This window comes from Protopterus annectens, chromosome 7.part0 (genome assembly GCF_019279795.1).
Source record: "Protopterus annectens isolate FY-2018-M chromosome 7.part0, PAN1.0, whole genome shotgun sequence".
In the NCBI taxonomy this organism is placed as follows: Eukaryota; Metazoa; Chordata; order Ceratodontiformes; family Protopteridae; genus Protopterus; species Protopterus annectens.
Window position 1 is genome coordinate 882,486,264 of NC_056739.1, and position 24,078 is coordinate 882,510,341.

Consider the following 24,078-nt stretch of genomic DNA (forward strand, 5'->3'; position numbering starts at 1 on the left):
TGGCCGACCAGCAATTGCAAATTGCTTCTGCTTCGGGCACTGCGCAGCAAGAAAGACTGAAGAAAATTGCGTCGGCTGGATCTTTTATACCCCTGTCGCACTGATGTCAGGGAGGAAGCGACGACAACCGACGACGGACCTAGACTTTGGAATTCGGCCGACCGAGCACCCGCCTGACGGCAGGAAAACCCATCTGCTATGACTGCAGCTGTATCCACGATGAACATCCTGATGTAGATCTATTTTTCATGTGAAAGAAAAGCTTTAAGAAGTAATGTATCTCGCAGCCACACCAGGAGCACAACCCCTGTGTGATGGAGTCACTTTTGACTGTTCCCTTGGAATCATAACTTGTGTAAGATGTCTCACTTAAATGAGAAATTCCTGACAATTTGAAAAAGACTACACAAAGATAACAAAGTCTCCCAAATATGGAAAAAATGCGGCTACCCTGTAGTCTACAATGTGCTCTAACTGGAGAAGACACTGTTAACAGACTTGGTGCACTGGATATTCCAAAGGGTAAGCCACAGAACTGATAATGTAATCCAGACATAGAAATCCTAACACCTGAAGTCTGGATGAATAGAGATATGGTAAGCATCTTTTAAATCTACTGTTACCAGTAAACTTATGGAAGAATAAGTAACAGGTTGTGAAATTACATCATTTTTTAATCTGGCTCTCGTAAATAAGTTTAGGAAAGAAAGATGCAGAACTAGTCTCCAACCAATTTCTTTCTTTGGCACCAAAATATCCTGGAGTAAAAACCATTCCCAAACTGGGAAAGAGGAATAGGCTCCATCAATCCAAAAGTCTGGTCTGGTGAATGAGGAATCACCACCTGACATTTGTAACATTGATAAATGATTTTTCACAGACAAACTAAAGGCTTTGCTGCTTAATGGCAGGAGTCTGAATGGGAAGCTGCACTCCCTGGAAGCACTCCTCACCTTGGAAGATGCTGATGTTTGTGCGGTTACTGAGACATGGTTCAAGACCGCGGAGAGGACCCCATTCATGCAAGGCTGCAATAACTTTCACACGTTCAGACCTCAAAATGAGCACGAAAGAACATGAAAGGTGGAGGTGTATCCATTTTCATTAAGGCCAAGTATACCTCAAGGCTGGTCAAACAGTGCAACTCTCTTGAACTACTGCATGTCCAATTAACTATATGCAAAATACCCTGCCACATCATTGCTACCTACCAGGTCCGCCACCATGAACCAAGTAAAGCACACCACCTCTACCTGGACTCACTGGAGTTACTCACCTTACAGGCCAACATCCTAGTCATGGGAGATTTCAACTATTCCTCCATCAACTGGGAGAAGTACACAAGCACAAACATCCTTGCCCAGAGGTTCCTGGACCTTGTCAACAAATGATATGGAACAGACAGCCTTACACCCTCACAAGGGGCTCAAATGTCCTAGAAATAGTACTCACCAACATGGGGGTGGGGGGACACTGCACTCCTTCCTGTGCGATGCCCGCCCTGGTAACATTGGACCATAAATCAGTCTCGTTCAAATAAACTATTGGACCGGACACCCCCCACAGGAGCAAAAAAAAAAAAAAAAAACTTTTCTACAGCAAACTACAGCCTACTAAACAATGGTATCAAAAGTTTTATACCCCCCAATCACAGACAATAATGATTCCTATGCAGATGAGTACACAAATGTCCTGTATAAACACTTAAACAATTGTATAGACATGGATTTACCTGACCAGATTAAAACCAGGTCCTCCCAAAAAAACAAGCCACCCTAGTGGACCACAAGTATAAACAGGTTATATATAACAAGAGGAAGAAACTGTTTAAGAACAAGACGGAACTGACTTAGCAGAGGAAGAATTCCTTCCAAAGCTTGAACAAGCAAACCAGAAATGTAAAGTCCTCTAAAGCGAACTGCAAAGCTAAAACAGCATCTCTAATTTATTAATTTATTGACATTTGTAAACCGGGTTGGCCCAACTGGGACAGAGGCCCATTTTCAGTGGAGACCCAAGGAGAAAAGCTCCAGTTACAAAAAAATTAAGTATCACATAGGTAACAAAATAGCTAATAGCAAGTAACACTCCCAAAATATATTAGTACTAATTTGATCATAATCAAACATTTATATTACCTTAAGAAAAAAAGCACAATGAAATAAATAGATGAACTATTTTTGATATATGTACAAACAAGTTATATACAAGTCATCAGATTTATTGCCTAGGCTTCCTATGAAGATATATTTGCTTACAAGAGCTCAGAGTGAAGATGCACCATTGGATAAAGGGGAATTAAGTAGGTTCTAAGCAGGGACAAGATCTGGTATTGAGAAGGTAAAGTTTGAGTTCCTTTTTAAAGTGTGCAGGGTGTACGACGGAGCGTATGTGTAGAGGAAGTTTATTCCAAGTGTGGGCTGCTGAGCAGTTGTGTAGTAGTTTGCCTATGTTCTTCTTTGGATGACCTACATTCAGAAGTTGATGGTTAGAGGTGCGGAGGGTTCTACAAGGGGTGTAGGTAGATGAAGTAGTGAGATCTGCACAGGAAGAAGGTCTGTATAGAATGGAGTGTACAACTTCAAATTAGGAATTTAATTGAAATCTAGCCAAGGATCATCATATGGCATTCTTTAACTATGTCTGAAATCTAAAAGGGAATAACCAGCTATGTGCTGAACTGATCATGGATGGCACCATTCATACTATACCGAAAACTTCACACCCTGTTCCCACCAGCCATACCCCAAAGTATACCAGACACCAGTCCTCTGTCTAGTATCTCTAGAGATCAGGTCATATCTGCACCCTCCAAGGCCAAAAACACAGCCTCGGTGGAACGCACACAATATCCCAGGCATCTTATTAAACAATCTAAAATAGGACCTAGCAGCCCCACTTGGCGTTCTCTTTAACCATCCTGAGAACTAGCTTTGTTCTAGTAGAGGGGAAAACAGCAATCCTCTTGCACAAAGGGGGGCATCAAATGACCCTGGCATCTATAGACATGCAAGTCTAGCCAGCCTCGTCTGCAAGGCCATGGAAAGAATCCTCATAGACCTTAACAACTGGGGTAACTTGGGATTAACACGGCTAGGCTTGTAAGGGCTCTAGGGCCGCTAGCCTAGTAATCTCTTATGAACCTATAAACTATCTGTTGCCAAAGACAGAAGTGGAGATTGGAGTGAAACAGAAAAAGGACTGCCATTCTGACTTGTTGGACTTTCCCTGGTTTTGGGTGGTTCCTGAAATCTTGTGGGACCCCCTTTGCAATTTTTGCTTAAAAATCTATTTATAACCATTTTGCTGTGACCGTACTTTGTTTCTTGCCAAAACTGGATGAGGGATTAAAGAATCCCTTTAAAAAAAAAAAAAAACTGAAAAAGGAAGGCCAAAAAATCTTAGAGATTCCCAGTATCAGTCTACCCTTCTCAACAGGCTTTTTGATAACCTCTGCAGCACAGGGATCAAAAAAGTACAGTTGTGTACACTTAACATAAATGTAGATGTTCGAGTGTATTCACTGTTGCAGTCATTACATTTGGGAAATCTGCTGGCAGGTTGCCCTCAGTTGGCCTGAATTCCAAAGTCTTGGGTACTGCATCTGAGGTTGCCCTCAGTCGACCTGAATTCCAAAGTCTTGGGTCCTGCGTCGGTTGCTGTCTTCTCTTCCATGACGTCAGGGGTATAAAAAGTACAGTTTTGTACCTACCATAAATGTAGATGTCCGATAGACATGCAACTGCAGTCATAACATGTGGGTTGTCCTGCCTCAGGCAGCCCTCGGTCGGCCAGATTCCAAAGTCTGGGTCCGACGTCGGCTGATGTCGCATTTCTCTCCGACGTCAGAGCGGCTGGAGTACATAAGCATCAGCCGATGCCATTTTCTTCAGTGTTTCTTGCCCCAGATGTCAGGTGCCCTCCAAGGAAGGCTGTAATGAAATTGGAAGACAAAAACAGGATTCCAAACAAATAAATGAGCAATAAAACAAATACACCATAACAGATATCCCCAGCTAAGAGTAACAGGGATAGGAGTGGACCCTAGGCATAGAGGGGTATGGAGGGAGGGAAAATCCGACTGCAGTTGCATGTCTATCGGACATCTACATTTATGGTAGGTACAAAACTGTACCATGTCCTTCAAGAATGCAACTGCAGTCATAACATGTGGGTAGAATGCCATAGCTTAGCTGGGGGAGGAGGAATGCTCTAGGAAAAAGATGGTGTGGCAATCAAACCCTGCAGGACTGCCGAAGCAAAGCCTGCTCTGGATCTGGAGTATAGAAGGAGACTGTAGTGTTTGGAGAATGTATGCACGGAGCTCCATGTAGCAGCTTCTAGAATGTCCTTAGTAGGCACCCCTCTTAAGAATGCTGTAGAGGTGGCTGTAGCTCTGGTGGAATGTGGTCTGACATTGGCTGGAACAGTCTTTCCATGAAAGGAATAATAGAATCTGATGCAATGCCCAATCCATTTTGAAATAGTCTGTTTTGAAATTGCTTTTCCTTGGACTGCAGGGGCGTAAGCTACAAAAAGTTGTTCAGACTTCCTACTGGCCTTGGTTCTGTCCAGGTAGTATCGAAGTTGTCTGTGAATGTCCAAGGTATGCAACAGTCTTTCCCCCTTATTCTCAGGATTGGGGAAGAAAGCAGGCAGATGAATGGCTTGATTTAAAGAAACCCTAGATACCACCTTTGGCATAAAAGTAGGGTTGGTCCTTAATGAAACCCTGTCTCTGTGAAAAATAATGAAAGGTGGTATTGCCATTAGGGCCTGTAGCTCCGAAACCCTTCTTGCTGAGGTAATTGCCAACAGGAAAGCTGTCTTCCATGAGAGAAATTGCAAGTCAACTGAAGCTGCTGGCTCAAATGGAGGTAGAGTCAGTTTTCTAGGACAAAACTGAGGTCCCAGGCTGGCACTGGGGCCTTTCTTGGTGGCTTAATGTTCTTGATTCCCCTGAGGAATTGCCTTAGTAAAGGGTGTGAAAAAACAGGAGGATCAGTGTTGTATCTAGCTGAAATGGCAGATGCATGTATCTTTATGGAAGAATATGAGAGGCCGTTCTTTAACATATCTGCCAAATATTCCAAGATGAGTGGGATGTTCAACAATGATGCATCATGTCCCTTGCTGGTATTCCAATTGCTGAATCTTTTCCACTTTGCTAAGTAAACCTGTCTGGTGGATGGTCTTCGAGCCACTGTTAGTATCCGCTGAACTTCTTTGGAGAGAGATAGGCTGAAGTTATTTATGGGATCTCCCAGGCTGTTAGCTGCAGTGTCTGAAGATTTGGATGCACTGTTTCGAAATTGTGTTGAGTCAAAAGTAGAGGCCATTGGGGAAGGGCCCACCTCCTGGTGTGACATATGCTCCTTAGTAGTGGGTACCAGTGTTGCCTTGGCCAGTCCGGAGCTATTATGATTCCCTTGGGTCTCTCTGCTTTGATCTTTAGTAATACCGAGGTCATCAGTGGCAGATGTGGGAATGCATAGATTGTTAGGGAGTTCCAGTTGAATGAGAGGGCATCTATTTTCCAAGCTTTTGGATGGTATGTCCTTGTGCAGAATTTTGGTAGAAGATGGTTGAGGTGAGAGGCAAATAGGTCCACTTCTGGCTTGCCCCATGTTGAAGTGAGTTGTCTGAAGGCCTTCGGATGTAACCTCCACTCGTGTGGATCTGTGAAATTCCTGCTTAGGCTGTCCGCTAACACATTGTCTTTTCCTGGAACAAACTGGGATTGTAACTGGATGTTTAGGCTCAGTGATTTCTCCCAAAGCTGCATTGTCAGTCTGCAAAGGGGGTAAGAGTGGGTGCCCCCCTGCTTGTTTATGTACCACATCACAGTGGTGTTGTCTGTCCGTATCATTAAATAGCCTTGCTGGAGTTGGTGTTGAAAGGCCTCGATGGCATGCATTACTGCCAGCATTTCCTTTTGGTTTATATGCAGATGCATTTCCTTTGGAGACCATTGTCCTTGTATACACCTGCATTCCATGTGCGCCCCCCATCCAAGGTCTGAGGCGTCTGTAGTCATGGTCTGTGTTATCTGTGTTTTTTTGAATGACATACCTGTGTTTGTCTGGCTCACCGAGGCCCACCATAGGAATTCCTTTTGTAGGCATGGAATGAGTGGTATGATTGTCTCCAAGTTGTTGCTGTGTTGAGACCAAATGCTTTTTAGGTACCATTGAAGCTTTCTCATGTGTAGTCTTGCTAATGGAACCAGGAGAATGCAGGATGCCATGTAACCCAGGGCCTGTAGGAATCTCCTTGCAGTCATCTGGGTGAGTTTTGCTAAACCTTTGAAGTAATGAGTTAACTTCTCTTGCTTGTCTTCTGTCAGGTAAGCCATCTGAGAGGCTGTGTCTAGTTTGGCTCCTAAAAAGATTATTTGTTGGGATGGCTGCAGTCTTGACTTTTGGAAGTTGACTGTGTATCCCAGAGCTTGAAGTAATCGTATGACATAATCCAGGTTTTTGTCAACATCAATTTGTCGTCCGCTTGTATGAGGCAGTCGTCCAGGTATGGGTAAATTTGTATACCCTGGAGCCTGCAATGAGCAATTACTGAAGCCAGGCATTTTGTAAATACTCTGGGCGCAGTAGATAAGCCAAATGGCAATGCTGAGAATTGATAATGCTCTGGCCCTGCAAGAAATCTGAGGTATCTTCTGCAGCTGTGTCTGATAGGGACATGCAGGTATGCCTCCTTGAGGTCCAGAGTAATCAGCCACGACCCCTTGCCCAGCATGGGAAGGAGTTGCTGCAGAGTCAACATTTTGAACTTTGGTACTATGAGAAAGGTGTTTAATGCGGACAAGTCCAGTATTGGTCTCCACTGAGATTCTTTTCTTGGAACAAGGAACAGTCTTGAGTAAAACCCCTGGTCTTGTTCTTGTTGTGGAACTCTTTCTATTGCTTTCATTCGAGTCAGCACAGTGATTTGCTTGATAGCCTCTGCCCTCTGATTTTGTGGTAGGTTTGGCATGCCTTGTTTTCTTGGTAAGGTATGAAAATGAAACCTGTACCCTCGGTCTATAATGTCCAAAATCCATTTGTCCTTTGTCAGTCTGTGCCAGTTTTCTGCAAACAGAGATAATTTCCCGCCCAAGGGAGCTTCTAGTTGTTCCCTGGTAGGCGGTATTAGAGGAAAGTCATTGAGATTGTTGTTGTGGGGCAGGTGAAACCCCTGCGTCACTTCTTTGGTTTCCTGGCTGCCATTGTCATCCCCTGTAAGGGCCTCTGTATTGGCCTCTTCCTCGGCCACGTCTGTTCTTACCCCTTTGAAACTTTTCTGGATTAGGAAAGGACCAGTTTTTTGAAGGCCAATTCCTACTGAATCTGGGGGTTTGAACCTGGAGGAAATCTTTCACAGTCTGAACTGATTTTGCTTTTTCTTCGATGGTCTTTAACACATCCTTAGCATTTGCACCAAAAAGCTTGTTCTTTTCCAAAGGTGCATCCAGAAGTTTTGCTTTTACATGATCTGGTAGAGGTTGATCTTTTAACCAAGCATGTCTACGAATGACTGCCCCTGTCATAGCTGCCCTACATGAAGCTTCCAGTGCATCATATCCATACTGCAGGAAGTGATTGGTTACTTGCTGAGTGTTATGTACAGCTTCCTGCAAAGTCTTCCTGTCTAAAGGATCAGGAGTGGCTAATGTTTTTTGTAAATCTTCTAACAGATAATCCTGATATTGTAACATATGAAAAAGGCAATTTAAAGCTCTCATAGATAAGGTAGTGGATGTGTAAACCTTTTTGCCCCATCTCTCTAATGACCTAGCTTCCCTGTTGGAGGGCAAGGGGTTTTTTGAGGTGGAGGCTGAAACTCCTTTAGGCCCCTGAGAAATAGCTTCCAAATCAGCAGTATGGGCCCTGAATAAATGGGAATGAGTTTCTGGGACCCTGTAATACCTGCCTGGCTTGGTTGGAGCAGGAGGAAGAGAATCAGGGGTAGCACTAGAATCAGCATACAAATCATCCAGAACATCAAGTACAGGAGGAATAGCTAAGGGTCTGTGCTGAGGCTTCTTAAGGAAAGTCCTAAGGCGTTTCCTAGAATCAGAATATTCCTGACCTTGCCACTTGAAATGTTCCCTCATGGTGTGTAGAACTTCCCCAAAAGAAATATCCTCAGGAGGGGAGGCCGAGGGGATGGAATCTTCTGCATCCGAGTCCTCATAGGTCTGGAAGAGCTCTTCCTGGCTATCTGAGTGGACAGAGCCCTCAGAATCTTCATCTGAAGGAGTAGGGTTAGAGGGTTCAACCCGAGGCCTTTTATCACGAGGAGGCTGGGATCATCTCTCAGGATGGGCCTGTGAACCTCTGACCATGGAAATCAAATCAGCAGCCATGGACATAATTTGTGTCTCTGGAGTCGGCTGAGGTAAGGATTTAGAAGTAATATGCTTTGTTTTGCTGGCTGCCTTAGCCCTAGTGTAGGCCTTAATAGACATGGCCATAGGGGGCCTGGCAGCTCCACGTGCAGGAGTGACCTTGTCTACAGCAATGGTCTCGGGCATTTCCTCGGTTTCAGTATCCGGAGGAAAATCTATAACTGGCGTCGGAGTAATGTCTGGAATCGAAGTCGTCGGTAATGCAGTGTCTTTGGTTTGGAGCGGTGGAGAGACAGTCTCAGAGGGAACCGGAGCACTCGCGCTAGGTTTTGGCGTGGAGTCGGTGGTAGACGCGGGCCGAGGATGTCGGTCCCGGTCTTTTCGCTTTTTGGGAGTTTGCGATGTCGGAAGATCCGACGGCATGGTGTAAGCAAAAATATCGCCAAAAAAATCTTCAGCGAACTCCGCCCAGCGCCTGAGAGTGCGCTTGTTGAAGCGAGCACAGGCTACACAGGCCGAAATGTCGTGGTCTGGGCCCAGGCAAGGGAGGCAGTAAGAGTGGAAATCCTTATGAGGTATTTGTTTACCACAAGAAATACAATTGTTAACTTTTTCAGTAATTTCTGACATCGGCTGAGGCAAGAAAAGGTCCCCAACGGGGTACTTAGCTTTTTGATGACTTCGGTATCATAGAATACAGGAGCTGACCGACCGGCACTTGCGAACTGCTTCTGCTTCGGGCACCGCGCGGCAAGAAAGACTGAAGAAAATGGTGTCTGCTGATGCTTATGTACTCCAGCCGCTCTGACTTTGGAGAGAAATGCGACATCAGCCGACGTCGGACCCAGACTTTGGAATCCGGCCGACCGAGGGCTGCCTGAGGCAGGACAACCCACATGTTATGACTGCAGTTGCATTCTTGAAGGACATCATGCAGCCGACGCCATTTTCTTTAGTTTTTCTTGCCCTCGATGTCAGGTGCCCCCAAAAAGGTAGCAATATTTTACATATTTATAGATATATATATATATATATATATATATATACATACATACATATACACACACACACACACACACACACACACACACACACATATATACACACATGCATCAATATAAACGTTACCTTCATCTACGAGCAAAAACACCACATAGGTTGTAGAAGATAGAGAAGGAAAGATAAACTTTAGAATGATGGGGATGGCGGGAGGGTTACCTGGACTCCAACAGGGAATACACTCGAACATCTACATTTATGGTAAGTGTACACAACTGTACAATGTTCTTCATGTTTCACTGTTGCAGTCATTACATTTGGGTAGAATCCCAAAGCTATCGTTGGGAGGCTGGAGCTAAACAGCATTAGGTGCGGCTATAAGGCCCTGCAGAACTGCAGTGGCAAAGCCTGCCCTGGACTTGGAGTAAACAGGCAAATGGTTAGCTTTGTAAAGGTGTGAACAGAACTCCAACTAGAAGCCTCTAGAATGTCTTTGGTTGGTACTCCTCAGAGAGGCTGCTGAAGTAGCTGCAGCTCTGGTGGAATGAGACCTAATGCCCTTGGGCACAGGTTTACCATGGTGTAAGTAGCAGAATCAGATGCAGTGGCTTATCCACTTTGAAATGGTCTGCTTTGAAATAGCCTTACCTTCTGATCCTGCATCATATGACACTAGTAATTGCTCAGTTTTTCTTAGAGCTTTAGTCCTGCTCCAGTAGAATCTTAGCTGTCTGTGTACGTTCAAGGAATGGAGAATTCTCTCCCCTTTGTTCTGCGGATTTGGATAAAAAGTTGGCAGATGAATTGTTTGGTTAAGAGCCACACTGGAAACCACCTTGGGCATAAAAGTAGGATTTGTCCTCAGAGACACCCTGTCTAGGTAAAAAATGCAAAAGGCTCTACAGCCATGAGGACCTGTAGCTCCGAAACTCTTCTTGCTGAAGTAATTGCTAGTAGCAGAGCTGTCTTCCATGATAAGAACTTTATATTAGCGGTAGCAGCTGGTTCAGATGGAGGCAGGGCGAGCTTCTCCAACACATAATTGAGGTCCCATGCAAATAATGGTGATCTTCTAGGAGGCCTTAAATTTTTTGCTCCTCTAAGATACTGCTTTATTAAAGGATGAGAAAAAAATGGTGGCTCTGTATTGTAATGAGCCGAAATGGCACAGGCATGGATTTTGATTGATGAGAAAGATAGGCCTTTGCCAAGCATCTCAGTCAAGTATTGTAATATCTGAGGAATATGTGGGTTCTGCTGTATCAGTTCCTTGTGCTTGATTCCAAGCACAGAATCTCTTCCATTTGTCAGCATAAGATTTTCTAGTACTAGGCCTTCTGGCTACCAAAATGACATCCATCACAGCTTTACTGAGAGGTGTCGTTTATATAATTACATGATTAGCCATGCTGCCAGGTTCAGAGTCTGTAGCCGATTGTGCAGGATCGGATTGTTTTGCTGGGACAGTAGTTGTGGTTTTTGAGGCAAGGTCCAAGCTGGGTATTGAGAAAAGTTCCTTAGGATTGGGTACCAGTATTGGCGGGGTCAGTCAGAGGCAATTAATATCTTTGGCTTCGCTTGTCTGACTTTTATGAGGGCCTTGGGAAGAAGAGGCAGAGGGGTAAAGGCGTAAACTGATATGTTTTTCCAGCTGAAGGATAGGGCATCCACTTTCCATGCTTGTCTTTGTGCAGAATCTTTTCAATTGACAATTGTGAGGAGAGGCAAACAAATCTAGGTCTGGGCTCCCCCATTTCTCTGTTATCATACTGAAGACTTGTGGATTTAGTTTCCACTCATGAGGATCCATAAGGTTTCTGCTTAAATCGTCTGCCAGCGTGTTTTGTTTTCCTGGCAGGAATTGAGCTTGAAGATGTATTTGGTAGGTCTAAGCTGTGCCCCACAGTGCCATGGCTAATCTGCAAAGGGGGTATGAGTGTGCCCCCTTGCTTGTTTATTTACCACATGACTGTGGTGTTGTCAGTCTATCAGTTGTTGTCCTGGATGAAGTAAGTCCTTGAAGACTGTTAGAACATTTTGAACAGCTAGCATCTCTTTCTGGTTGATATGTAGATGCATTTGTTTTGGTGCCCATATGCCCTGAATGCATCTTCCTGCCATGTGGGCCCCCAGGTATAATCTGATGTAAAGGTGCATCTAACAATTGAGCTTCAACATGATCAGGCAAATTTTGTTCCTTTATCCAGGCATGCCTCCTAATCACAGATCCAGTAACTGCGGCCCTGCAGGAGGCCTCTAAAGAATCAAAACCACATTGCAAAGTATGCTTTCCAACTTCTTTAGCTGCATGCAATAATTCATGCAATTCTTTATTTTCTGCACATTCTGAAATCATCATCATTTTTTGTTTCAGCAATCCCATAACATGTTGTTGGTACTTAAGCATACAAAATTGACAGTTTAAGGCCCTGATTGCCAAGGTTGCAGATGTATAAACCTTTTTTCCCCATCTGTCCAGTGCCCTTGAATCTCTGTCAGAGGGGGTAGGATTTTTTGCTGTTGAGGCCTTAACTCCCTTTGGGCCCTGTGAAATAGTTTCAGGATCAGCAGCAGGGTTTCTAAATAAAATGTATGCGAGTCAGGGAGCCTCTAATATCTGTCAGGCTTACTAGGAGCCGGAGGTAAGGAGTCAGGGGTTAAGCCTGACTCTGAAAACACATCATCCACAATGTCTAAAACAGGGGGAATGGCTAAAGGCTTGTGCTGAGGGAGGAGGAGGAAATCCCTGAGCCTCTTTTTTGATTCTGAGAAGTCTTGACTCTCCCAGTGAAAATGCTCCCTCAAAGTATGCAAGGTTTCTCCAAATGAATAATCCTCAGGAGATGCAGATGGAATAGACTCCTCAGCATCAGAATCCTCAAAGGGAGGTATAGATAATTCCTGATCAGAAGAGGAATCAGAAGAAATAGAAACCTGATCTGAAGATTCATAATCAGTGTCTTGCCTAGGCCTCTTATTTGGAGGGGGATGGGTACCCCTGATCAAAGTAATAAGGTCTTCAGCCATTTTGATAATCTGTTTTTTAGGCATAGAGGCCTGTGCACGTGGCTCATGCGTCGGTCTTTTAGTTTTAAAAGTTGCTTTTGTCTTTGGTTTTGCAGCTGTTGTCGGTTTGATATACAAATATTGAGGTCTGAATACACCCTCAGAAGCCTGTGCCTGCTCAGCAGCTCTGGACCCATCTGAGGGAGATACATCTGTCGGTCCAATACCTTGACTATCGTACGGCATGCCGGACTCCACATCGGTATCAGTAGAGGCCTGCGACTCGAAGGTAGCGGGTATCAGGGGCTGTGAAAGCGCCTCACTGAGTACCGGAGAGCCGGCGACTGGCTTAGGAGAAGCTTTGTCGGTTTTGGATCTCGACTGCCTTTCTCTGTCCTTTTCTTTGCGTTTTTTATGTACTCCAGTAGTCGGACTGCTATCCGACAACATTTCTGGGTAGTTAAATCTGTTTCCAAAATACTTTGATGCAAAAATATACAGACGCTAAATAGTGTGTTGGTTAAATCTAGCACAAAACCGACAGCCAGGCATGTTGTGATCAGGGCCTAGGCAAGGAGTACACTATAAATGGAAATCCTTATCAGGTATTTGCTTCCCACAAGTAATACAATTATTAACTTTTTCTGACATCGGTAAAAAGCAAGAAAAAAGTTTCCCCAACAGTGTACTTAGCTTTAGTGAAGACTTCGGTTCTGAAACTCAAACTTGAATATTTCAGTAGTCAGCCGACAGGCACTTGCGAAATGCTTCCGCTTCGAGCACTGCGCGGCAAGAAAGACTAAAGAAAATGGCTTTGGCTGCATGTTTTATACCCCTGACGTCATGGAAGAGAAGACAGCAACCGACGCAGGACCCAAGACTTTGGAATTCAGGCCGACTGAGGGCAACCTGCCAGCAGATTACCCAAATGTAATGACTGCAACAGTGAAACACGAAGAACATCTAAATCTCTATCCAAAGGAGAATTGAAAATCTCATTTTTCACATCTTTTGAGAGGTTCTGAGAAGGCAGCTAGGCAAACCTCCTTAAAGCAGTACTAGTTGGCCATAGCCCTTGGAAGGATTACATATCAACAGTCAAATACACGCACACTATAAGCAAGGAGTCATAACCTACGGAAGAAATTAAACCACTTAAAAGCAGGTATTTCCTGACAAGAATAAATAGGAAAAAAATTCCTCATAGTTTTGCAATTAGTAAAAATAAACTAACACACGAGCCTTAACAATTCAAAACACTGGAAAATCAAAGTTGAAGCATATACTTTTTTTCACCATACTTATTTTCCCAACATTGCTAGGTGTAGGACTGGAACTAACTAAATGTTTAGCAGCAGGATAACTAAAGCTATAGCTGCTGGATAAGGTTTGGGATGAGTGCATAAAAACTTAAAAGACTGAGGAACTTCATATAATCTGCCTGTTTAGGGGCAGCATACGGACTATTAGGAAAACTGCAGGCAGTGACACACACCTCCATAGCTGACAGCACTGGAGGTATGGATAAGTGTTCTAGAAATTCCATCTGTAACAGCTCAGGGTATCTTCTAATGGACTGAGGAAAGTTTATCCACTAAAAACAATAGCACATTCTAGAAACTGTTTCAGAAACACAGAAACCTGAAGAGAAATCAGAGAAACCTGATTTTGAATCAGAAATTTGATGAGAAAACCCTGCATCTGTCCCTTCATCTTCCTATCCGGATTCAAAATCTTGAATCTTCAGAGTGAGCCATCCCTCTTTCTTTTATCAAGATCTACCTTATAAGAAGAATAAACACTCTGAATTGTACTTGTGTGTGTATATAAATGTATATAAATATATATGTACATGTGTATGTGTATATATATACATACATACACACACAAATATATATATATATATATATATATATATATATATATATATATATATATAAATAAGTGTGTTTGTATGTACACACGATATACACATTTATATATATATATATATATATATATATATATATATATATATATATATATATATATATATATATATATATATATATATGCACACACATTACATATACAAAAAAAATACACACACATTACATATATATATATATATATATATATATATATATATATATGGGTTTATGAATAACATACTCGACAACCTTTGATCGAATGTTCATGTAATGGGAGACTCCAAATGTCGAAATCTGGAGTTTCGAAATGTTTGAAATGTTTTGGTCGGCCATCCCAGTCAGTGTAGCGTGTGACGTAGACACGCTACACTGTTCGGAATGGCTAGGTAAGAGGCAGCTTTATTTACTATAACCCCAAATAACTGAATCGGATGAAATTCACCACAGAATGTGGTCCCTGCAAACCAGTGAGAGTCACATTCTGTAGCAAAGGGGATGAAGTTTTTGAGACCACTGCATAACTCTCATGTGATATACGACTAAAGAAACCATCACTATGGAGGAAGCCATTAGATCTAGTAACTGTAATACCAGTCAAGCTTGTCATCTGGGATGATTTATCACCTGGATAGTTATGGATTTCACAGATCTGATTCATGCTGAGGGGGAGTTTTGCTATCTGATGTACAGTGCTATGTGGCAACATATGAATTCCATGAATTGGGAAGGACGTAGCTTGCTTTTGTTGGTATTTTACAGAAATGCCTAGCTAAGATATCACTTGTAATAGCAATGACTGATGTGTTAGATCAGTGGAGGTAGCAGTTAGAAGCCAATCTGCTAGATATGTGAATATCTGGATCTCTTGAAACCTGAGCTAGGCTGTCATAACTGCCATTAACTTGGTTAACACCAAGGGGGCCAGCCCTGAAATGATAACGACTGGTTCCCAGCTGGAAATGGAGGAATCTCCTGGACTGCCGCTGGATCTTGATATGATAAGTAGGTGCCCTGGAGATCTATAGAGCATATCCAATTGGCCTTCCTGAGTAGAGGTAGACTGGACTTTACTGTGACCATCCAGAATTGTGTCTGTTTTACAAATGGATTCAGATAACTGGTCTTGGGTCACATGTCTTTTTTGGCACTAAAAAGAACCTCAAATAAACTCCATATTCTAGTTGGTTTTGGGTGACCTAATGGATGACTTTTGTCCAGCAACTTTGAAACCTTTATTGCTGTGGATTCCAACTGACTGGGTGGACTATTAGGAATTATTTGTTTTGTTTCTGGGGTTTCCAAAAATGGTATTTTATAACTTCTGGTAATGAACCTAAGCACCAAAGAATCAGAAGTTCACTTTTGCTAGGCTGAACGGTGTAAAGGAGAAGCAACCCTAGGCTGCCTCCAGAGTACAGCGTCGTGCAAGTATTCCGGGATGCTGATATGGTTTCTCTGTGAATGGTGTAAAAAACCATCAAACAGCAAAATCGAAAACCAACCACAGAAACTGGAAAGGCTGCAACAAATTTATTCTTCCGGTACCTCGGCTAAATGCCTTCAAAGGAATAATCACAGAAACAGTTGCTGCATCTTATATACTATGCATCACCCCAATTAATTAATTAATTAATTAATTAATTAATTAATTAATTAATCAATCAATTACAAAAAGTTAATAGATCCAGAAAATTAAGGAGACCCTACATATATAAATACATATATAAATACATACAGGAAAAGTTGCCTAGAAGAACATCAAAAAACAGTCACAATATAAATATAAAACATTGCAATAATAACTTGATTAAATGGTAAGATTCACTTCTAAATTCAAACCCCTTGGTTTCAAAGTACCAAATTTGAATATGAATCTACTTTCCAGATTCAACAGATTTTGCAAATAATTCCCAACATTACATGACTTAGGTTTGGCTAAGGCACAAAAAAATAAAGAATCCATCATACCATTGTGGACTGTATTAAAGTGTTCAGAAATCGGACTATCCATCCTAACATTACGAACATCACCCATGTGTTCCAAAATGTGTATTTTTAATTGGCGTTTGGTTTGACCTATACAGTATTTGGGTGGAACACATCCACAACCGACAATATACACTACCCCACATGATTTACAATTAAAATTGTTATGGGCAGTATATTTTACCCCATTAATAATGCTTCCTGATAAGTTTTTAACTTTAGAGCAAATTTTGCACTTGCCACACCTAAACATGCCATGTGGCGAGGTAACACTAACAGAACTAGCAAAATCACAAAAATTAAGCTTTGATTTCAAAATTTCCTTAAGGTTAGCATATCTTCCATAGGAAAAAGAAACATGATTGGGAAACAAATGACCTATCTCCTCATTTTTATGAATTGGCCATAGAAAGTGTACGATATATTTTAGAACTACAGAAAAGGGAGAAAATTTTGTAACAAAAAATATATTATCACTATTATCACATAAAACTTCATTATATCTTGTACTTTTGTCAAAGACTTTTACTACCTTGTTCTCTTTCCTATTTAAATTTAATAATCTATCACAACTTTTCTTAATGAGACTTTCAGGATAACCTCTAGTAATTAATCTATGTTTAACATTCTCAAATTCCAAATTCAAAAAAATATTTTCAGAAGTATGTTCCTGGATACGTTTAAACTCCCCAAATGGAAGTGCCTCTATTAAATGTGCAGGATGTGCACTACTAGCATGTAAAAAATTATTTGAGGCTATATCCTTCCTGAAAGGTCTGAACTGAACTAATTCTTTCTGATCTACATACAGCAAAATATCCAAAAACTGGATTTTTTGAGTGTTCACAGTATGCGCAAATTCCCGACCAAATTTATTTTGATGGAGACTGACCACAAACTTGTCAAAATCCGATGAGTCTCCCTTACAGATAAAAATCAAATCATCAATATAGCTGTAATAAGAGACAACTTTTCTCTGAAAGAATTCTAATGTATATAAAAAGCTAATCTCAAAATATGACATGAACAAGATGGCATAAGTAGGGGCAAAATTAGCCCCCATGGCAGTCCCCTCTTTCTGGAGGAATATTCTTTGCTCAAACAGAAAATAATTGTAAGTGCAAACTCCAAAAGTAAAATGATAAATGAAGTACGTGGACTTTCTCCCAAAATTTTACTAATGGCCTCCAAGCCAAATTTTGTCCTAATGCTAGTGTAGAGAGCCTTCACGTCTACAGTAGCCCAATAGAAAGCGTTATCCCATTTAAAGTTTTTAATCAATTCACAATACTGATTAGTATTACTAATGTGAGAAGTTACATTCTTCAATTCTTTTTTAAGAATGCTGTCTAGGAATATGCCTACATGTTCCAAAAAACCTCCACAACAAGACACAATGGGGCGACCAGGAGGGTCCAACAAGTTTTTATGTATTTTGGGTAGTGCATAAAAGGTGGGGTCCTTAGGGTTAACAATAAACAATCTTTTAACATCCCTCCTATTCAGGAAGCCTAATCTTTCACCTCTTCCTAGCACTTCCAAAAGCGCTGAGTTATATTCACTGATTGGGTTATTAAATAATTCCACGTAAACAGTCATTGCATAATAGATCATAATTCATTTTTAAATGACATCTTTCCATAATAACCCAATTACCCCCTTTGTCCGCTGTGCAAAAAATTTATTTATTAGAAACTTCTTTCATTGTCTTTAAAGCTAACCATTCAGGCTTTGTAAGATTAAAACTAATGTATTGTTTTAGGAACACAGCATACTCAGTCTCAACTTTTTTGCATAGAACACTTTCAAAGGCCCTCAGAGCAGAAGAATTTTTTGGGGGACAAAAAGAACTACAGGCAGGCAAACGAGGTACTGTCAGTTTCCCATAGCCAGTAAAAAAACGCTCAGTGTTCTCTGAAACACTTACAACATCAGTAATAGAGTCAGTAATAGATTCAGAATCAGAATCACCCATAACAAAATCAACCATATCAAAAATACCAACCCCCTCAGTGTTATATTCATGTAAGGAAAGATCCATTAAAGGATCATGCTGGATAGACAAATCTTCAGAATCAAGTGAAAAGGTAGCATTAGCATCAACAGTATCAACACTCACACCGGGTGCATCATTTTCCAAACACACATTGTTAGAAATGCTCTTAAGTTCAAAATATACTTTTAAATAAAACTTTCTACAAAAGCATTTAACATCTAATAATAAATCTGAAAGAGCTGGTACTTTAGTAGGGACAAATTTACTGCCCTTATTCAGTACCAGTAACATATCAGATGTAACAACAAAGTCGCTCAAATTAACAATGTGCATGGAATTAAAATCAGATTCTACACAAAGACCATCGCCAAAGCTATGGTTCCCATGAGAGAAGGAAGGAACAGAACCAAAGTCCAACACAATGTCACTGTCAATACCTTCTGTTACGACCCTTTTGTCGAGACTTACGTTTAAACCCCTGGCGAAAATTCCATCTGCCTTGTTCTTCTGTCTCTGATACTACGCCAGTATCGTCTAAAACATCCACTCTCTCAAAAGAAACACTTTTTTTACTTGCAGCTGTATCCGACGACGAGACTGACGAGTCCCGGCCACTTCATGAACTTCCTTCCGCACCTTTCATTTGGAACGTACCACTTCTCCGTTTTCGCTGCCAGGAATACACCAGGTTCTTTTTGAAGTCGCTAACATCCCTATTAAGTTTTTTCTTTTTCCTCGAAATGACATCACATTCAACTTTGGAAACTTCATCATTGATATCCTTCATAACCGAAATAAATGTTTTATTAGGGTATTCATTAGATAGGCTGGCCTCACCTTCTGCAATCTGCATTTGGATTAACCCTAGACTTCTCCGGTTACGCTTGATCAGGATCTTTATCCAGCTAAGAGTACACTGCAACGATGCTGCCTTCCATTCCTCCAAATAATCATTTTCATCTTCCGAAAATTTAAAAGCAGGCAGTTTATCAATCCTCAGACCCCTAGGTGTAACAGAAAGTTCAACATACTTTTCCAACAAACGTATATCATAAAATAAAGAAGTCTCCTTAATTCTCAGTCTTTTCAAATCTTCAAACTTTTTGTCAAAAGTGTTATTGCCAGACACAGTCCATGGATCAAATCGTGCCAACTTTTCATCCCTTTCTTTGGCCAAGTTGGCAAACAAAAATCTCTGTGAATGGCCCATGGAAATGTTGGTTTTAAGGACCACCTCTGCCTCTTGGGTGATGTCCCATGTATTAGAGAAAATATTTATTTCTCATGACTACTCTTTACAAACTGCATATTAACTTACCGTTTCTTTACAAATTAATTGTTTAATGGTTTGTGTTAGAAAATATGTAATACAGATGCATAGTTATACAAACCACAGATATTGTAGTTCTAAATGTTTTGCAACTCATTCCAACATCAAGCTGCAAGTGTATTAACACATGACTAAAGGTAAAGAAAGTGCTGAAAGGGTTAAGGGATGTTACTATGATCTACAGTGTCTGGTTCTAGAATGCCTAGGAGAGAGGAAAGAAAACAATGTGAAAGAGATTTTGTTTTATGTGAACTCGGACCTTCCCAGGCTGGGATGGGTAGTTACAAGGAATGATGGGGAGATGGCATGTAATGGTACTGAAATATACAAGGTCAAAACCAAGACTGGTTGCCAGGCCAGGTGGATTGTGCTCTTCTAAAATATTACTGTTACTAAAAACATAGTTAAGTATTCAAGTGCAGCACTAAGCGAGAAGCATGAGGATCTGCAGAGATCCTATTTTTTTTTTTTTTTTTTTTTTAACTAATATGAGACGTCAGAATTCTGCATGCATGTTACTGATGAGAACTTAAATTAAAACAATGTTTTTGCTGCTTGGTGAGACAGATTTGGAAATTTTGTGAAGGCAGTCTCCCAGCGCTAACATCTGGTGGATTTAAATAAAAGAGGAAATGTTAGCACATCTTGAAGAGTTATTCTTGACTCAAGACTAAAAGGTAAATTCATGTTATTTATAGATATTTTAAAAGCACCTTAACATTTTGATGCCATGCTCATAATCTGAATTTGATACTGTTGCAGAGCACTGTGGAGTGAATTAAGGGCTCAGCACAGAAAGTTCTTCTGTGAATTCTACACAGTTTTGTATGGAATACTCAGAGATGGGATACTTAACTATTCAGGGTGTGCACACGCATTAAGCTAGAGATGGGAAGATGGATTTGGGGAAAATGTTTTTCCCTTTTTTTTTCTTTCTTCCCTTTTAGAAAACTGCAGTTAAACATAATACTGGAAATGTGTTTATTGTATTGTTAAATTACTAAATTTGCTCAAGAATACCGTGTGTACTGTTTTGTTGAATGACTGGCGTTGCTTTTTAAGTATATGATGATTACTGTTTTTCTTCAATGACTGAGTTGCTTGTTAGGTATGTGGTGTCTGATGTCTTGTGGAATGACAGAAACCTGCTTATTAGATGTATGTAAAGTAATAGTGGGAGGTCCCCAGAGGAAATAAAGTTTATTAATGTATATGCGCATACAACAAAAAGGGGAAAATTAACACAAGGAGGTGTCTTGTGTCAAGGGCAGTACCCTCAGGACAAAAAGGTAACCGGCATTACTGTTGCTTTGTGCTGCTTTAATGTATGACTGATGCCTTTGTTGTTGTGTAATGGAGAGACAGATAGGTTAAATGCAGAGTTAATTCAAATTCATGAGCCTACAGCATGTTGGACATAGGTGTGTGTGCAGAATTATTTCAAATTCATGAGCCTACAGCATATGCTGGCGTGTGTGTGTGTGTGTGTAAATCAAATTCATGAGTCTAAAGCATGTTGGGGCAAAGGTGTGCATGTTGTATCAAATTCATGAGCCTATAGCATGTAGCGACATAGGTGTGTGTGTGTGTTGTGTGTGTGCATGTGTGTGTGTATGTGTGTGTGTGTGTGTGTGTGTGTGTGTGTGTGCGCATGTGCGTGTGCTGGTACATTAAGTTTATGAGCCCTCCCTGAATGGTGTGTGGATTGACATAGCTATTTTCTTTCCTCTGAATTGTCAGGATCCCGGATCTATAAACCAAGTCTTAACAAAAAACATGGGAACAAAGATAAGTAAGCAGGATCAAAACCCTGAAAAAGGACACCAGCATATTTTATGTACTATAATTATAGTAAAGAAAGTTGTAGGTACTTGCAAGAGTGGTTTCAGCTTACTAAAATTGCTCTGGTGGAAGACTTCCATTAAATGGAACTTAAGGATAAATTAATGAAATTGAAGGATATTTGGGGAAAAAATAAAGAAAGTGGGGAACAAATGTCAGTATTTTATTCATGGTATACTGAAGCTCTTAAAAGGAAAAAGGAGTCAGCATTAAGGGGGTTACAGGATGCAAGTAAGAAATTGCTGCAACACGTAAAAGAGGTTAAAAAAAGGCAGTATAGACCAGTAAAAAGGGATCCCTTTATCCTGTTTTGGCAGGTTTGGAAGAAACTAAGGATGGCCAAAAAGCAGAAACTTCTAAAGAGCATAATAATCTTCCAGTAGCTACTGTACCTTACCCCCATATATAATGGCAGGAGTGGCTCCTGTACAAGAATAAAGAAGTTATGTACTCACCATAACGTTTCATGTTTATAGTCCATCTCACCCTTCATTCTTACACATGGGTTTGGAGCCGATCCTCGTCTCTGACTCGGCCTATTACAAAGCTCAAAGTCTTCTAGCTGGCTTGTGGCTAGGTAGGTATCCCATGGTGCACCAGTAAAATCCCCAGATCTTGTTTGCTGCTAAATTATACAAAGACAGAACTAAAGCTATCTGGAAAGAACAATAATGAAAGGTCTCCACCTGTAATGGAAAAATTATCCTGTCTCCACATCCTTCCAGGATGGAGGAAGGAGAGTGGGTTTGTAAGAATGAAGGGAGAGATGGACTGCAAACATGGAACGTTACGGTGAGTACGTAACTTCTTTATGTTCTGTAGTCATATCTTGCCTTCATTCTTACACATGGGACAGCGTCCCTAGCACCTTATTCTTGGGTGGCTCATGGAAAGATATTCTTGAGTACTGTGGAACCAAAGGAGGCTCTACCCTAGAGGCCAGGTCCAATTTGTAATGAGTAATAAAAGTGTGAGGGGTAGCTCACGTCTCAGCTGCACAAATATTATCAATTGGAACCCTGGCTTGGAAGGCTGTAGATGTAGACTGGGATCGTGTAAAATGAGCCTTAATCTTGAAGAGCAAAGGCTTTCCAATTCGAAAGGGTCACTTTGGAAACCGGGAGACCTAATCTGGAGTCAAAGAAAGATACAAACAATTGGTCTGACTTCCTGAAATCCTTAGTCCTGTGTAGATAGAACCATAATTGTCTGTGAACATCCAACTGATGAAATCTGTATTCTGCTGCATTGGAATGATTAGAGAAGGACACCGACAGTTCTATAGTTTGGCTCAAGTTATTATGAGAGCAAACTTTAGGGATAAACATGGATTTGTGTGAAGAGATACTCTATCTTTGTGGAAAATCAGATAAGGAGGCTTGACAGACGGTGCTTGCAATTCTGATACTCGTCTAGCAGATTTGATGACTACTAGAAACAAGGTCTTCCAAGACAGAAACTTCAACGGGCACGAATAAGCAGGTTCAAAGGGTGGAGACGTCATTTTGGACAGGACGAAGTTTAGATCCCAGGAAGCTACCAGTTCCTGAAAGGGAGGTCTCAGCAAAGTAGTACCTTTAAAGAAGGGTTTACACTGTGTGACATCAGGTTAGACTCATGCTGACCCAAATGAAAATTTGATATTGCGGCCAACTGAACCCCAATTGTGGCAGCAGCAGATCCCTGGTGAAAAAGTTCAGAAAAAAATTCTAAAATCACTGTAATGGATGTGGTGTAAGAGTCAACATTCCTTTCTTCAGCCCAGATAGAAAACCTTCTCCATTTGCTAGTGTATAACTTTCTAGTGAAGGATTTATAAGAAGATGTGAGAATGTGGGTAACAGCGGGTGAAAAATTATGAAGCCTGACTAGGGATGGAACTGGAGCAGCCATGCTGTCAAGTTGAGGATGTGGAGGCTGGGGTGAAGAGAGCCTGACATGTGTGTCAAGAGATCTGGCACTGGGGTCCAGAGTCCATGGATCATCTAGAAGATGAGGCCCAAGAAAAGGGAACAAAATCTGATGAGGCCAGTAAGGAGTGATGAGAATCAATTTGCTTTCCAACAGTTTTGCTTTCTGAATCACTTGGATACGAGAGGAAAGGGGGGGGAGTATAAAGGAGACCCAGGGGCCAATCGTGAACAAGTGCGTCTCTCGGTGACTCCTCCAGAGGGGGGATAAGGGAAAAGTAGCTGCTGCATTTGGAGTTGATCAGACTGGCGTAAAAGTCACAGCAAGGCTGCCCCCATTTGCAGAAGATCTGTTCCGCTATTTCCTGCTTCAGAAACCACTCGTGAGGCATCAAGATTGCCCGGCTGAGCTTGTTGGCTATCATGTTGGTTCTCCCTGGGATGTGCATTGCCACTAGGAAGCACTGGGAAGACATCGCCCATTGCCAAACCCAAATAGCCTCCCGACAAGGGGGCTAAGATCTGGTTCCGCCTTGTTTCTTGAGATACCATACCACCGACAAATTGTCTGACGGGATTGCTATCGTCCCAAGGTGAAGAAGGTTGTGAAGTGCTTGCAAAGCTAAAAGTACCGCCCTCATCTCTAGGACATTGATATGCAGGTGAGCCTTGTGATCTTGCCATGTGCCTTGGACAGTCCTGCCTAGATAATGCCCCCACCGCCACCCTGTGAGGCATCCGTGGTCACAGTACAA

At 41.5% G+C, this 24,078-nt stretch overlaps 1 protein-coding gene across 1 annotated transcript in view; it reads right to left on the reverse strand.

Moving 5' to 3' along the window:
- LOC122806764 (sorting nexin-1-like) overlaps positions 1–24,078 on the reverse strand; it is a 1,692,021-nt gene that overhangs the window by 740,650 nt on the left and 927,293 nt on the right. The gene's annotated exons all lie outside the window — the stretch shown is intronic.